The sequence below is a fragment of the Cyclopterus lumpus genome, chromosome 11 (genome assembly GCF_009769545.1).
Source record: "Cyclopterus lumpus isolate fCycLum1 chromosome 11, fCycLum1.pri, whole genome shotgun sequence".
NCBI lineage: Eukaryota > Metazoa > Chordata > Actinopteri > Perciformes > Cyclopteridae > Cyclopterus > Cyclopterus lumpus.
The window spans coordinates 13,349,627-13,356,020 of NC_046976.1; the positions used below are offsets into that span (position 1 = coordinate 13,349,627).

A 6,394-nucleotide genomic window follows, 5' to 3' on the forward strand; every position below is an offset into this window, starting at 1 on the left:
TGGCACAATGAGAAATGCATAATTATTACATTTAAAAAATCATTGATAAACCATAATCTAAGAGGTTTAACATTACTTTAAACTACTAACACTTGGTGCACATGGTCACTTAAGGGACACATAAGTGGTATTTAGCTAACGGGTTAACTGTAGCCAGTGGGAAAAAATAGAGCACATGCTGTTGTTGTCATCTGTATGAACTTGAAATACAGCAAACAATTCTACACAACAAGAAATGCCTAATACGTTAAAAAAGTCATTGATAAACCATAATTTAAGACAACACTTGGTGCACATGGTCACTTAAGCAGTACTTAGCTAACAAGCTTTATGAAGCCACCTTCAATAAACATTTCTAGTCTTATAAGCACTGTAGTTAGACCTACCATTATTTCTTACCTTATTCTCCACTTCCGAAAGTACCAAAATAAATTCTGCCGTAGTGGCAGCCCACCTTGGACGTCCTTAGGCCGGCTAAAGAGGGTGACCTTTGCCCTTGTGATGGAGGCCCAGTGCTGCAAAAGTGCATGCCGTCTTGGGCATGCATAATCCGGCCAAAGACTGTGCATTTAGCCATGGGGAATTGAGGGCAGTAGTGGTAACACTTTATCCGAGAAACAGCGTTATTGGCCGGCTTTAATTCAGCCTGGACGCAGAGCTCCAGAAGCGGTGAATGTACCTCCGTTTGCGGGCTGAAGTCAGCCTGTTTAGCCCACTGATGGACCTTGGTTCGCGGATGCCGCTTCGACGCAAATTGGCAGAGATACCTAGGATATATTCAGCCAATTTAGCCCGGAGATGATGCTGACTTAGTGCCCTATCAAACTGCACAATTGCTGTTGAATTGACCTTGCTCCTATCAACAATTAAAATACATTAAAGACAGTCACTGTCTACAGTGAGATGTACATTGTCCCATATCAAAGATGGCTAATGGCCTAACCACTGCAGCCAACACATTGGACCTGGCTGGCTTTGAGCTATGCAGAACAATAAAGACAAGAAGAGGGGGAAATGGCTTTGCAATGGTGACTCACTACATGCAGTTAAAAGTCTGAAAACAAATGTTGCAACTTGTATGGAATAATGGCAATGTTGGCAAATGAGTGTTGCTGTGGGCAGAGGCCCAAACTAACATGCTGCGTAACACTGCAAAACAGTGAAAATTAGGGGAAAATTACATTGTTATGTGTGCACAGTTGGCATTTTGGTGGTTTAAAAGGAAAGGTTAGGGATTTGTTAAAATGCAAGAGGGTCATACTATGGGCCATATGAATGTAACTGTAACATCACCATGATGTCAATCCAGCCATTAGCTTTTCATATATTCCTACATACAGAATGCAATATATGCAGTGATTTTTGTTGATTGTTCCATCTCCATTTGCTGTCAGTCCTCAATTTGGTTATTGTGCAGGTAATGGCACTAAAACTTGTTTGGAATATTTGGGTGCTTCATTTTGTTTAAAGAACCACTTTTAAATACTGGGCCTCTACTTGTGTGTGCTTGCGTTGAGGCTAACAGTAGTAATAATAATTATAATCTACCACTGCTGAGTAGGCTAAATGTATAGGAAACACTGCATATGGATCAATGTGTTAGAGTTATGTAGACTGTAAACTAGTAGACCTACATAGGAATTGAATGACCAACCGTTGCCTCTCCCAGCCGGCCTTAAAAATCTACTAAGTGTGGAAATATATATATATACATACTGTATATATGGTATATTCTATACCATGTGTATATGTGTGTTTGTGTGAGCCTATAGGTATAACTTTACCATATATTATTACATTTTTATTCATACACTGCAATGACCAATTAATTAAATATAACAGCCTACAAATAGAACTAAATACACACATTTCTTTTGTTTCTTTTAAAACAAGTCATATTTTCCAATAGTTACTATGTAACCTCGCTTAAACAATTGCTATTGGCTGTCTCACGACTTTGCTTTGAACATGATTTGATAATCTGACTGTCATTCAGAAAACTGGCCAATGACAACTGCGCGCGCATCAAATTTGAAATTATTTCTGTTGGAGGGAAACTGCTGCTGCTGGGACCCGCGCGCTACTGTTTGGTCTGCTTGTCTCTGCTGTTAACGTGACATGCAGTATTACCTGTATTATTACCTGGAGTATTATCTGCATTATTACCTGAGTATTTTACATACGCCTGTGAATTTGACTTGTGGGATGTCAACGGAGAACAGAAGACTGGAACATGAACACAGAGGAAGGATCCAACGGGATCTGGTCACTTCAGTAAAGTTAAGTGAATTTATATCTTGCAAAAATATTGAAGATCAGGTAAGAAAACATTTTCCGTTATTTTCTAACGTAATGTTATGTTTTGTGTTCATGTCCTTAATGTATGTAACTAACCCAGTCTAAAACTATTTCATTTTAGACAAATTAATTAATTAATTTCAAATGTTTAAAAAGTAACGTTATTACATTTAAATCTGTTAATTCGAGTGTTTTAATACAGTTCATAGTGGTGCTATAGGCGGATAAAATGACTGTGACAAAGAGTTAGGTTAGCTAGTTAAGTAAACTAGCTACAGGTAACGTTAGCTTGTTAGCATGATTCTGTCTCCAGGACAGAAAAAACATACTTGAATGTGGTTTAGAGGGGAGGGGAGGGGGAGAGATGCGTGCTCCGTAACATGCCCACACGACACGTCACTGGGGGGGTGAGGGGAGAGATGCGTGCTCCGTAACATGCCCACACGACACGTCACTGGGGGGGGTGAGGGGGGAGATGCGTGCTCCGTAACATGCCCCCATGACACGTCACTGGGGGGGTGAGGGGAGAGATGCATGCTCCATAACATGCCCACATGACACGTCACTGGGGGGGGTGAGGGGAGAGATGCATGCTCCATAACATGCCCACATGACACGTCACTGGGGGGGTGAGGGAAGAGATGCGTGTTCCATAACATGCCCACATGACACGTCACTGGGGGGGTGAGGGAAGAGATGCGTGTTCCGTAACATATCCCCATGACACGTCACTGGGGGGGTTAAGTGTAATATATTAAATGTATAGTGTGCCGTTACTGATTTCTTAACAGTATATAAGTTATTAATTAATGAGAAGCATTTCTTATGTTCCAAGGGAACAGCTTTGAGATATAACTTACAGTATTCTTCACTGTTTCACTGTACTTCACACAGCAAAGGACCATAAGCAGTGCATCACCTGTGAGATCATGAGATGGCTGAAGAACCAGGAGTGACCCTAAGCAGTGCATCACCTGTGAGATCATGAGATGGCTGAAGAACCAGGAGTGACCCTAAGCAGTGCATCACCTGTGAGATCATGAGATGACTGAAGAACCAGGAGTGACCCTAAGCAGTGCATCACCTGTGAGATCATGAGAAGGCTGAAGAACCAGGAGTGACCCTAAGCAGTGCATCACCTGTGAGATCATGAGAAGGCTGAAGAACCAGGAGTGACAAGATACCACCGGATGGTGGGACACAGAATTAAACCCAGGGACAGGTAGGCAAACAGAGGCAAGACATACAGAGATTGGATTTGTTCTTACATAAAAACAACTTAAAACAGCAAAAATGTGCTTCTAAACAGAAACATCCATGCATACATACACATAAAACACACATACATACTGTAAAAATACTGTGTGTTCATTTAAGAAGCCTGCTCTGAACAAATGCATGCATACGTTACTCTGAGTCAGACTGGGAAATAAAGCCTATGATTCTTAAGTTGGAAAAAGGCAACATTGGTGATGCTGGTGATATGATCCTTAAAACTGAGTTCACCATCCATGGTTACTTATAGGTTTTTAATCTGTTTTTAGTGATCTGAAAATGCCTGTTCTCCGACGTTCCCCATCCAACCTGACAGCTTGAGAGGATCTGCAGAGAATGGCAGAAAATCCCCAAATCCAGGTGGGTTATACCAAAGAGACTAGAGGCTGTAGCTGTGCCAAAAGTGCATTAACTGAGTAAAGGGTCTGAATACGTATGTCAATGGGATATTTCAGTTTTTCCTTTTTTAATAAATTTGCAAACATTTCTAAAATTCTGTTGTCTCTTTTTTATTATGGGGTATTGAGTGTAGATTGATGAGGGAAAAAATATTTAAATAATTTTAGCATACGGTTACAACATATCAAAATGTGAAAAAAGTGAAGGTCTGAATACTTTCTGAATGCACTATATGTGTAGCGGCAGTTTCTTTCTGAGTAATTTTTACATTTCCCTTTCCAACACTGATAACTGCTAACGATAAGAAACTTGCTTACATTTTTCAGATCAAGCATTGGAACAACGTTTACGGAGAACAGGCACCCAACAACACCCAAAGTCCATCACTAGTAAGTATCAACTGCAGTATATAAGATATTAGTCAATTTGAACCACTATTTCTAAACATTACATACCTTGTGATTCATATATGTATTATTTAGTATGATTTCTTAAGTACTTAATGAATTATATTTTCCCCACTGGCATAGAAAAACTGAGGAACTTCCTTTTGCGTTCCTTTGAGTTGTACGATGGCATTTAGAAAACACGCTGCACAGACAACACAGTACAGAAAAGCGCTGCAAATACAGAAAATCGTGATGAACACGGCTTGGACAGGCTTGTTGCTACGGTTTGTGACTCATGAAGTTATTGAAGTCGGTTATGTGTATCGTCCGTTTATGTTTACGTTGTGGACTTACATCATGCTACTGTTTCTACTCGGAAAGTGCACTGCATGCACCTTGCAGAGCGGTAAAGCAGAATTATATCAGTCATTATTATTTCTAAGGAGATTTGACAGATTTTAAACTTTACTATCCGGTTCAACAGTGGACAGACGGCCTGTAGCCTGCATAATAATCAGATAGGCATTATTAGACAAACAAATATACAGAGGTATATGCTACAGTAGGCCAAGCATTCCCAGGAGACTTCCTTCCTTAAATAATACCCATGTAGACAACTTCTACCTTGTGAAATGTACATATCACCACCACTGATAACGGTATTGCTTATATGGTTATTATGCAAGCTACAGTTAACGTAACTTTTTTTAATTTCGAGGCTGAGGTTATGTGAGATAGAATTCCGCTTTTTCGCTCTGCAAGGTCCTGTGAGTTGTGTGCAGCGGTCACTTTCCGTTCAGAGTAAAGCAGCAAAAGTCTGTCCACAACGTAAACATCAACAGGTGATACACGGACCAAACTTCAAGCAGCAACACACGTGTTCAACAATAGTTTCCTTTGGAAACACTTCCGTTTTCTGTATTTGCAGCATGTTTTCTAAATACTGGACATGTGTTGTCAAATTGATGAAGTTTATTTCTTAATTTGCTTGTGTTTTGTCTAATTGGTAAACATTTAATAACTAGCATTCTCAAAGCTGACTCGGTGTTCATATTGACAAAATGTTTCATAATGGCAAATGTCGGTATAGATTTTTGAATATAGTTTGTTTAAGCTTGTTTAAAGGAATGTAAAAACATTCCAAGCCTACTTTCTAAGGACTTTTCAGTGAATCTTAGTGTGTCCTTTTTCTCTTTTTCCCCCCAGATGCACCAAGGATCAGGCTGATTACTGACGATTTCGAAGCTTTTTCTTTATCTGCACTGTCACTTATGGTAAAGATTCATTGACCTTTTGCGGTATGTTTTGATTTGACTTATTAATACACTGCATAGTTGGGATTCTGAAAAGACCTCATCATGATAGTAACTAACAGTCAAGAGAGACACATGGAGAAATGCCATTTTTAGTTCTTCAATTCCTCTTGGGGGGCTCTGAAGAACTGTTTGTGAATAATTGGTTGATTTTGTAAATAAATATCTAAATACATTAAATACAATTGTTTTAAAATCAATAATGGTGTGTACTTTATTTGTAATTAAGTTTCCAACCCCTCGTTTAATTGAAATGTTAAAAGTCTTGTAGATGTATCAATTTATTTTGTATTTTTCACAGTAATCTGAAAAGCTTATATTTCATGATAATATAACAGTCTTTTACTGCAGAACCTTTAGGGATATCACTTTATTGAAGGTGTTTGATCGTAATAATTCAGGAAAAATCTGTAAAATAACAGTATTTCACTGCAAAACCTTTAATGAAAATTTCCATAGATTTATGGTTTTCACCCTTTATTTGAATTAAGATATTTTACCTTAATTTTACGGTTTTTGTTTGGCAGCCGCTGCTGCCAGTCATTTTACCTTCATTTTACGGTTAGTGATATCCCTTTATTGAAGGTGTTTGATTGTAATAATACAGGAATAATCTGTATAATAACAGTATTTCACTGCAGAACTATGAGTGATATCCCTTTATTGAAGGTTTTTGATTGTAATAATACAGGAAACATCTGTAAAATAACAGTATTTCAC

General features: G+C 38.7%; 1 long non-coding RNA gene across 3 annotated transcripts; it reads left to right on the plus strand.

The window, feature by feature from the left end:
* The first annotated feature begins 2,056 nt into the window (after positions 1–2,056).
* Positions 2,057–5,874, plus strand: LOC117739476. Of its 3 annotated transcripts, none has more exons than XR_004610177.1 (5): positions 2,057–2,319; positions 3,193–3,520; positions 3,843–3,933; positions 4,299–4,361; positions 5,568–5,874. It is a non-coding gene; the product is annotated as an uncharacterized LOC117739476 (long non-coding RNA). The 3 variants fall into 3 exon arrangements; XR_004610178.1 differs by having other exon boundaries at positions 2,057–2,279; XR_004610176.1 differs by having other exon boundaries at positions 2,057–3,520.
* Positions 5,875–6,394: the final 520 nt, after the last annotated feature.